Source organism: Homalodisca vitripennis, chromosome 8, assembly GCF_021130785.1.
Source record: "Homalodisca vitripennis isolate AUS2020 chromosome 8, UT_GWSS_2.1, whole genome shotgun sequence".
Taxonomy (NCBI): domain Eukaryota; kingdom Metazoa; phylum Arthropoda; class Insecta; order Hemiptera; family Cicadellidae; genus Homalodisca; species Homalodisca vitripennis.
In genome coordinates this window covers 18,656,119-18,667,326 of record NC_060214.1, presented here as the reverse complement: position 1 = coordinate 18,667,326, position 11,208 = coordinate 18,656,119, and the positions used below count along the sequence as shown (strand labels likewise).

The 11,208-nt window shown below is 35.1% G+C and overlaps 1 protein-coding gene across 2 annotated transcripts in view; it reads right to left on the bottom strand.

Moving 5' to 3' along the window:
* The window catches only part of LOC124367379 (ras-related protein Rab-37), a 275,711-nt gene that overhangs the window by 32,866 nt on the left and 231,637 nt on the right, over positions 1 to 11,208 (bottom strand). Inside the window, exon 1 of one of the 2 annotated variants that reach the window (XM_046824146.1) lies at positions 568 to 711. The exons of the other annotated variant lie outside the window; for it this stretch is intronic. The gene's annotated coding sequence lies outside the window, so the exon portion shown is untranslated. Of the gene's footprint in view, positions 1 to 567; positions 712 to 11,208 lie in introns of those variants that run through there. 2 annotated transcript variants of the gene reach the window in all.

The window sequence follows — 11,208 nt, the reverse complement described above, 5'->3', positions numbered from 1 at the left end:
CCATTCTTAATTCAGAAGAAGAAGATTTTGTTGTTGGACGAAAATATAAACATTGCTTTTTGTTGTATGCTTATAACTTTTTATGATCTTGAATATATTATCTTATGGATGAAATTTTTACTCATAAAACTTGCTAAACATATAAAACAAATGTTGAAATCTAAATATAGATTTTTTATTGTATTGTAAAACAGTAAAGAAATAATGTGAAATAGATTATAATCTGCATTAATATTTTATTTCAGACTTCAAATACAAAGTATTGTAGTGCAGAATTTACATTACGGTATGTTTAGTTAGATTTCAGCAATTCAAAACAGTTAATGATACAAATTCTACAAAGTTTCTTTTGATTCGTTTTAGTTCTCTTCACAATAACTAGTTTTGCAATTAACAAACCCCACCAATATCAGTACTTTATTAAACTATCATTTATTAGCATGTGAAAACAATAAAACAATGAATGTGCCGTAATCATGAAGGCATTATTGAAACTAAACTTAACTGTAATTAACCTATACCGTACCATAAGTTATTGCAAACTATAACATTAAAAATGCGATTTACCTAATCGTGAATGAAGTAGGAAGAGATTAGTAGTAATTGTAGATGTAAAGCGACTGTTGTTGCGATGAAGGTTGCAGAACACTGACGAGAGAGAGAGAGCAGGTGTCGGTGACACAACACACCTGGGCACAGCTTGATAACTTGTAATTAATGGAGCATTGTTCCCTTATCAGGGAGGCAGTGGAGAGGTGAATGTTCGTATCGATGTGGGCCTTGCAATACTACCATTGTCTGCTTATACAGTACAACAATGCTAATGCTGCCATTACTGTGTTTGTTAGCACCAGCATTTAATTCTTAATACAGTACAATGTTTGCAATAAACCATAATTACAATTGACTTTGTGAAATTATAGGTTATTTTGTTCGTGTATAACAAGTTAGGTTATGTCACAACAGGGCGCTAAATTTCAAGTTTATACCGTATTGCATTGTAATAGTTAGGTTATGTCTTTAAAAGTCACTTGTACTGTGTTTGTTAGCACCAGCATTCAATTCTTAATACAATGTTTGCAATAAACCGTAATTACAATTGACTTTGGGAGATTGTAGGTTATTTTGATCGTTTATAACAAGTTAGGTTATGTCACAACAGGGCGCTAAATTTCAAGTTTATACCGTATTGCATTGTAATAGTTAGGTTATGTCTTTAAAAGCCACTTGTACTGTGTTTGTTAGCACCAGCATTCAATTCTTAATACAATGTTTGCAATAAACCGTAATTACAATTGACTTTGGGAGATTGTAGGTTATTTTGATCGTTTATAACAAGTTAGGTTATGTCACAACAGGGCGCTAAATTTCAAGTTTATACCGCATTGCATTGTGATAGTTAGGTTATGTCTTTAAAAGTCACTTGTACTGTGTTTGTTAGCACCAGCATTCAATTCTTAATACAATGTTTGCAATAAACCATAGTATTTACAATTGACTTTGGGAGATTGTAGGTTATTTTGATCGTTTATAACAAGTTAGGTTATGTCACAACAGGGCGCTAAATTTCAAGTTTATACCGCATTGCATTGTGATAGTTAGGTTATGTCTTTAAAAGTCACTTGTACTGTGTTTGTTAGCACCAGCATTCAATTCTTAGTACAATGTTTGCAATAAACCGTAATTACAATTGACTTTGTGAAATTATAGGTTATTTTGATCGTTTATAACAAGTTAGGTTATGTCACAACAGGGCGCTAAATTTCAAGTTTATACCGCATTGCATTGTGATAGTTAGGTTATGTCTTTAAAAGTCACTTGTACTGTGTTTGTTAGCATCAGCATTCAATTCTTAATACAATGTTTGCAATAAACCGTAATTACAATTGACTTTGGGAGATTGTAGGTTATTTTGATCGTTTATAACAAGTTAGGTTATGTCACAACAGGGCGCTAAATTTCAAGTTTATACCGCATTGCATTGTGATAGTTAGGTTATGTCTTTAAAAGTCACTTGTACTGTGTTTGTTAGCACCAGCATTCAATTCTTAATACAATGTTTGCAATAAACCGGAATTACAATTGACTTTGTGAAATTATAGGTTATTTTGATCGTTTATAACAAGTTAGGTTATGTCACAACAAGGCGCTAAATTTCAAGTTTATACCGCATTGCATTGTGATAGTTAGGTTATGTCTTTAAAAGTCACTTGCACTGTGTTTGTTAGCACCAGCATTCAATTCTTAATACAATGTTTGCAATAAACCGTAATTACAATTGACTTTGGGAAATTGTAGGTGTATTTTGTTTATAACAAGTTAGGTTATGTCACAACAGGGCGCTAAATTTCAAGTATATAGGTTAGTTCGTTTTAGAGATATCGTACAGACAGACAAGACCGACAGAAATAATATTTTTCTAACCTCTCGAGTGATAGGGTTCGCTTTATCTGCAATTTAAACGGGTTACTGGCTAGTCATGGAAGTTTGCTATCCATATCGTAATGTATGTGTTGATCTTCGAACGGAACTTCAGAACAACATTGTACAATTTTAGTGTGTGTGATGAATTTCATCGTAAACTTGGGAATGGAAGTATAGTGAGAATTATGCTCCTGCCCGTGTCAGTTCATACTGTCGTAAACGTACATTAGCATAAAATAGTGTTTCATTGAGGCACGCGCACGACCTTGAAATGTCATAGTCTACTCTGACACTCAAGTCAGGTAAGTGAATAGTGTTGAATACTCCATATAAGTGAATACTCCTAATAGTAATAGTGGTTTGTATCTTTGTATAACTGTAGTTTACTATTATTATGTAGTTACAGTAACGTACTAGTGTATAAAAAAGAGACGTACAAATAACATGACCGGGGATGGATGCATAGTTTCGGAGACATGTTCAAGAAGTAGTTTACATAAGTAAGTTAGTAACTTGGGGGAGCTTCTAACTCTACATTCCGTGGTCTTCCAAACTCTAGCTTCCAACTCGTGGTCAATTCTCGTTTTGTGCCCATAAATGTAAACTTTTTATATACAGTACACTAGTAAATTAAAATTTTATTCTACATTGTTGACAATTATCAGTTCGAGGCGTTATCAATGAAACAATCAGGGTTAAAGAACTTATCGCTCTAGAGATAAAGGACTTGCTTTTGGTCTGCCAGGCTTCGAACTCCAACCTTCACTGCAGAAATGGATCTATGCAAATGAACCTATTTTGCTCGGTAGCTCTCTGGAATTTCTTATTAGATTCTCTAGAGCTTTATATTTTCTTACTGGATTTTCTTTATATTTCGAGATGATTTCCGTTTGTCGCCGGGAAGCTAACGGAATGTTATCCAATTCGCTGCTGGCGTCATAAAAATATGTCATACTATGTTTTTTTACGTATCCTATTAGAAGATATTTTATGCTTGATTGAAAAGTCTAAAATGTTAGGCATTGCTTGCTGAAGACGTAAATTGTGAGGGGAAGGTCTACTAGAGTAAGCACCACTAACAAGACTACAGAACAAGACTGTCTCTCCCACCACAAGTACAAGTGTTCCTGACCTACTGTAGTGGCAACTTTTACACTTTAAAGCACGATCTCTCTTCTAGAAAAGACAAAATGCAGTAAAGTATCGGATGTACTGGGCGTAAAGTAAAAAGAAAAGTTTGCCATAAAACAACTAGGCTTATTGTTCTTTATAATATTTTACCTAACCATGTTCTGGAAACATAACTAGTTTCCACAAATAAATAAATAAATTTTCCACAGTAACGTATTAAAGAGTAGTTGAACGTATTTTTGGAAAATAGTGTCATCTTCTTATTTTTTCCGAGGCTGTTCTTATAATTTTCTGGAAGGAACAGAAAATGAAGAGGAAAGAAGAGATATGACAGAGGAGACAGAAGATGAAGAGGATTTTAGTATGTGCGAATTGGAAAAAGCGGTTAAAGAGATGAAAGAGGGGAAATCTGCGGGAATAGACGAGCTGACGGCTGAGATGATAAAGGCGGCGGGCCCATTGGGAATTCAATGGTTGTACAGAGTGATGAGAGTGATTTGGAAGGAAAAGAAGATACCAGAAGACTGGAAAATGGGAATAATAGTGCCGATTTTTAAGAAAGGCAATAAGCAAAAATGCGAGAATTACAGGGGAATAACTTTGTTGTGCCATACACAAAAAATTTATGAAAAAATACTGTTGCAGAAAAATTAGACCAGTACTGGAAGAAACAGGAAGAGAGGAGCAATGTGGTTTTAGGAAAGGTAGGTCAACGGTGGATGCTATTTTTGTGATGAGACAAGTGTTAGAAAAGAGGTGGGAATACGGAAAAGATACAATGGTAGCGTTTATAGACCTACAGAAGGCATATGATAAGGTACTGAGAGAAAGGATATGGGAGAGTATGAGAAAGAGAGGATTGCGTGAGGGAATAGTAGAAAGAATAAAGAACCTGTACGGCATATGTAAAAACAGGGTAAGAATTGAAGAAGAATATACAGATACTTTTAAAACAGAGAGAGGAGTAAGGCAGGGAAGCATATTGTCACCTTTCCTTTTCAATATTATAATGGATGAAATTATTCTAGAAGTACAAGGAAACAGAGGAGCAGAAGAACTTAAGACAATAGCATATGCGGATGACATAATGATATGGGAAAATAGGGAAGAAGAGTTAGAACGAGAGTTAAAACAAATGGGCAAAAGTGGCGAAGAAATATGGTTTAGAGATGAACATACAAAAATGTAAAGTAATGAAAGTAGAGAGAAGGGATGGAAATAACAAAGACGTGTTAGTTGAAGGAAAAAGACTTGAAAAGGTGAAGGAATTCTGTTATTTAGGAAGTATCATAACAGATAGGGGCACAATAAGAGAAGAGATAGGAAACAGAATATGGAAGAGTGGAAAGTTTTTCAATATGGTAAAGAAGATTGTGTGGAGTTGGAACATTGGGAAAGAATCAAAAGTATTGATGTATAAATCTTATTTCCAACCAATTTTATTATATGGAGCAGAGACGTGGACGTGGACTAAAAATGATTTAAGCAGATTGCAAGCTGCAGAAATGAGATTTTTAAGAGGGATAGAGAAGACTACAAGAAGAGATAGAATAAGGAACGAAATAACTAGAGAAAGATTGAAGGTAGTTTCACTGCAAGAGACAATGGAAGGAAGAAGAATACAGTGGATGGGGCATGTGAAGAGGATGGGAGATAATAGAATGCCTAGAATAGCACTGGAGAAGGAGGAAGGAGGAAGAAGACCAAGAGGAAGACCGAGAGGAAGATGGGAGGACCAAGTGTGTGGAAAGACATAGAGAGAAGGGGACTACAGAAAATACAGGTGGATGAAGAGGAGACCTGGAACGATAGACTAAAGTGGAGGAGGCTGTGTACGACGACCCGTGAGAACGGAAACGTCTGACGATGACGATGACGACGAGTGTCATCTTCTAAGGCGCAGTTATGAAAATATGTATTATGAAGTAAGGGTTATTAATATAGTATTATTATACTTGTGTACTCTGGCCTTGCTTTCGATGGGTTATTGGCATCACATGTGTACTCTGACCTTGCTTTGGTTGGGTTATTGAAATGACTTTTGTACTCTGACCTTGCTTTGGATGGGTCATTGACATGACTTTTGTACTCTGACTTCACTTTTGATGGGTTTATTGACACCGCTAGTGTACTCTGACCTTGCTTTATTTTGCTTTGGCTTCGACTGCCCAATAATGTGCTTTAAGCATGTTAGTGTGGGTGACGTTGGATTAGACAGTCCCTGCTGATTTTCAACATCCTTGGTATAAACGGTTGGTGTGCTTCAATTGTTGTACATTCACACCCCTCAGTAAATTACGCCAATGTCCTATAACGATAGGAAAATAGTCGAAAAGTAATTTGTTTGGCGTCCGGCTGCATTGCTCGTTACTGTATACTGTACAATATCTGTGGGAGAACAGGTAGGGCTATGGACAGTTATGAACTCCAAATATTTTCTAAGTACAGGTAGATTCTGCTTCACTAGGAGTCGTGTAAAAATAAAAGTACCTCTAACATTCATCTTTGCACCTGTGACTACCACATACAAAACACAGGTAAGACCACACGTGTCGGTCTGCCTCAAGCTCAACACAAAGTTGTCACACAACACATGTTGGCCACATCAAACGTCACAATGTTGTATGTGGCACGGTGCGGTGCGGCGGCTTTATAGTGTTGGTAGAACTGCGACAAGAACACTGGTTTGACACATATGAGGTAAACCATAAACTCGATACCGCATTTTATGCATGTAGACAATGACGCCTTTTACAAATTAAGTGGTGACAAGTGACTTGTGGTTTGCATGCTACGAAAGTGAGCAAATGTCGAGGAAACCAAGTGAAATAACCGGTCCTTTCCGGGTGTACAGCCAATTAAGTGATATCATCATGGATGAAAATCTTACAATGCAGAGGTCTCACACTCACACACAACATGATGACTGAGGTAGCTCTTTGAACGCCAAGCACATGGACCAGCGGAGAAGGGTAGTACAGGATCGGGCAGATTGTCTTCGTGTAGGCGTCGGCCATGGGGTGAATTAACAACTAATGTGGTAATTTACTGCAGTATTATTGCATTACGGTACTTTTTCTTTTTGCTGTTCCCACTGATCGTACTTCTCACTATTCCCTAATCTTTTTCCCCATCATGCTGCGGGAAATGTAAAATATCCATAATATAAATGTAGTTGTGACTTGAGTTCATCTCCAGTTCACCTTCCTCTCAGTGCAGCGTCTGAAATCTGACGCTGTCACACACAGTTTTGGATACCTCCAGACGAACATGACTCCAGATTCCAGGAGTGAAGTCTGTGACAGCGGTAGAGTACAGACGCTGCTATGAGAGGAAGGTGAACTGGAGCTAAACTCAACAGTTACATCGATTCAACTATTCCCACAATAGCTACGTTGTGGATGGATGAAACTTCTATTATAAGTTTGTTCCAGGCCACTCTGGTAGGCTTTAAAGTCCAAAACAAACGTGCATGCCCCTTTCACTATAAAACGTGTCCAAGTCGGATACCCCGTATTTAAACTGTGGTATAGATGAAAAAGTTTAGGAACAAACAAATCTTCTGTGACCTAGACGCATCAGGAGTAGCTAGTATTTTGTGCTCCACACACGTTAATTACTTGTTAAAAGTTTCATTGCTTTGTATAAGTAACCTTGTTTTTCTTGGAATTGATGGAGAAATTCCCTCTAAGAAAGACACTGATCGGCAGCCGCGCTAATTTCGACGGAAGTCGAAATGGAAGGTTATCAAAAGGGTTAAAATATGAAATTATAATTTTTTTATCAGATAATACTTTTTTGGCATGAGAAACTTAGGATAATAATAGTCAGATAATAAATAGCCTGATTGTTAAATCAGCGTCAGCCAACTTTAATAAAGGCCCTTAAAGTTAAGTTTTGTAACTTTATCTAATTGCCTGACGATGACATAACCGTTAATTGTATGTCTGACGATTGGTTTTAAGAGTGTCACGCTAGGAAAAATAAAATCCCCGATAAAGATTCGCCAAGTGATATCAAGTTAGAGAACAATGCGACATAAAATTATCGACTTTCCAGTGTACAAAATCCACGTGACGACAATAATAGCAGAGTTTCTCACTCTAGAAACGAGCAGATCTTTTTCCGTTCTACCTCACATAAACATGCGCGACAGATGAGTCATCTCACAACAAACAGTGATTCATCATCACACGATGACTCATATCTGTTAGTCGTCGCTCCAGTTTATGACACCTTTAACTGTTTTATGTTTGTGTTGTTACCAACTGGTGATAACTTAGAAACTGTCATGTAATTTTAGTTCTGAGGCTTACGAGTGTGACGTAATCATTGTCTTTTGAATTTGGTTCAATACGCACCGAAAATGTCCGTGAGACCGAGACTTGCCTGAGAATCTTGCTCTGGATGACCAGACTCCTCGAGAAGCTATCTAACTCAAAGATTCGATGCATAGCAAACTAGTGAACAATAAAAAAGTCTATATTTAATTCAGACCTTGTGCGTGTAATTAACATTGCAACTAACTAAATTTTTAAAACTAAATTTTATTGTTTTTTATGACAATTTATTATTTATAAACAGCAAACAATAATTTGTATGCTACACATAATATCAAGGTGTATTGTATGTAGAAGGTGAGGATGAGTAGTATAGGTAGAAGATGACGATAACAATTGTTGCCGCCAAAGTATGTGAGTTTGCCAGGTTGTGTTATCAATGTAGAAGATGAGGATGAGTAGTATAGGTAGAAGATGACGATAACAATTGTTGCCGCCAAAGTATGTGAGTTTGCCAGGTTGTGTTATCAATGTAGAAGATGAGGATGAGTAGTATAGGTAGAAGATGACGATAACAATTGTTGCCGCCATAAACACTTGAGCTTGCCGGGTTGTGTAGTGTATGTAAAGGGTTGGGGATAACAAGATATTAGGGTTGTCTTGTGGTTCGTAGGTAGGCTGGAGACAATTTACACTTCCATCCCATTGGTGATAATCCTGCTACTTGAGTTGAACGTTCTACATACGTTAAAACCTTTTATTAATGTTCGTCTTACTTTTCTCAAATCTTTGTTTTATGAGTTATGCGTTGATAAAATAATTTTATAGATTATTAAGGGATACTAACAGCATTTCATTAAACGACTGTAATAATTATTTATGACTCTTTTATTTTTACAACGAGGAGTAATTACAATTTTCGTAATTGTGGACAATGTTTAAAATTAAATATTTTGTAATGAAAGTCCAGAATAAAATTAGACTAATGTTCTACTAAACAAGAAGAAAACTTTTTTAAGGTTCGTTGGATGTGGGAATACGTGAGAGTAATTTGGGTAAAGGTTGGGGACACACATAACCGCACCGTACCCGACACGTGAGTCGGCCCGAGTGTCGGTGCGGGCTCGGCTCGGTTACCGTGAGGCCACACATGTCCGTTTGCAGTCCGAGCGCAACAATCTCACTGTTTGTACTAGAGCACGTTTTCTTTTGAATTCAAAGTGACAGATACTTAAAAAAATATTTGGAAGATTAAGTATTGCTTGAGAAAATTGTTAATTTCATTGTTGTTATGTTTATTAATAGCTGTGGTGAATGATACATTGCAATGCTACAGTAAAGCTTTGTACAATCAGCTAGTGTGTAAAATTTGTAAATAATATCATTATCTTGGTTATTATGTTTAATGTATAATGTATAATTCTTGTTCATTGTGTTTCATTGCAGTGAATTTCGGTCAAATACACTATAAACAGTGTATTTGGTGTTTTTTGTATTAAACCCAAGAGCTATAGTGTGATGCCAGAGAGTTTGCCATGTTGCAAGCCCGTTTATAATAATTTGTAAAACATAGTAAATATTTGTACAATATATTACTGGAGAACATACAAAAAACAAAATTTTACAAATATAGCTCGAGGACAAATAATTTATTGCCAGAATTAGTAAAAAATAGTAGAAAACATAAATATATTTTTCTAAAAAAATTAGAGTATGATTGATTGGTCAAAAATGATATTGATTATATGTTTAAGATAATAAATTAGTGTATGATTAGTCTTGTCTGCTAAGTTATAATAATATTTAAAGTTAGAACATTATAAAATAATTATTTATAATATAATATTTAATGTTACATGTGTAAAGCCTAATATTTGAATTGTAAATCATGCATAAATCCTTTTTGTTTAATACAGCACACTAGTTATACTAAATTTAAACTTTGAAAACGTAAGAGTACATTATTTACTACATAAGCTAAAATAACTCATATTTATCATTTCATTCTTGCTCGATTCCGCTATTTTTATTTTTTACCCTTTTTGTATATAGTATCCCCAACACAGGAACAGCCTCTTATGGGTACCTAAATTTCCCTTATTTTGTAAATCTATTGGCCTAATTATTAGGTTTAAGAAAAGAAAGAAAATCTAAAAGGATGTAACCTACTTTTTATATTTTATTACTCTAAGTACATAAATTAGAAATAAAGTAAGTAGAACACATTTTTTTATTTGTTATTTACTGCTATTGTAAATACGTTATGTCATAGTCTTATTTATTATTAAGCACTGGCAATAATATTTATTTGTAATATTCAGTTTGTTATTATGGGGAAATAAATGATTTAGTATTATTATAATTTATTTTAACATGGGTTTTTCTTGTTTGAAAAATCTTATTGTAAAAAAAAATATTTTTATTTTTACTTTATTGAAGTGAAAAGAATAATAAATAAAAATGTCATAGAGACATTCTAAAATATGACTCTTATAAAATACCGGAATAAATTTATCAAGTAACTTCAAAACATCAAAGAAAAATAGATTTTTGCTCAAATAATTACATGCTTGTTATTTTTTAATTAATAAAAAATGTTTAAAGACTTTTTAATAGTTCGAATTTTAGTTGTTTAAAGTCACTTAATGTACAACATGGTTTTCAAATTTGTTGTAATAAGAAAATATGCACAATAAGAAAATATTACTAGTTTACTCTAATGTAAGAAAATGTAATAGCCTACTTTTATCAATAAATACGATTTTGTACGCGAACACAGGATGTAGAGTTAGTAGGCTATACTAAATAATTCAATAAAATAGAACGTGTAGACTACATAAATAGTTTTTTAAAAAGAAGAACGCAACAGTAAACAACTGATGCCGCTCGTAGACCGCACCGTGCCCGTCAAAATTCAAACTCCACATATCGGTGACGGTGCGGCCACGACGGTCTGGTGTCGGTGCGGACAAGTATGGACTTGCAGGTTGAAAACTGCGCTGCAATTCTTTCACCGTATGACGGCCAGCATACGGCTGACTGACGTGTCGGGCGCGGTGCGGTTATGTGTGTCCCAACCTTAAGACTGTTGTATGACTCAATTTGTTCAAAATTCTACTGGTCTTGTGCCATTTGCACTGAGAGCATCGTTGAGATATAGAACCGAGTTGTAGTTCGAAAAGAAGTTTAAAATATTATCTCGTAGGTAAGGATAGATTCGAAACAATTATATCACTTCTTCGAATTTCGTAGTTTTGAAATTTGGTATTATACATTTGAGCAACCTGTCACAGAACCAAATTGTAAGAGTAAAATCTTCAAGTACTTTTGTAAGTACACTGTTCAACGTGGTTGGTATCACTGAACAATCCTT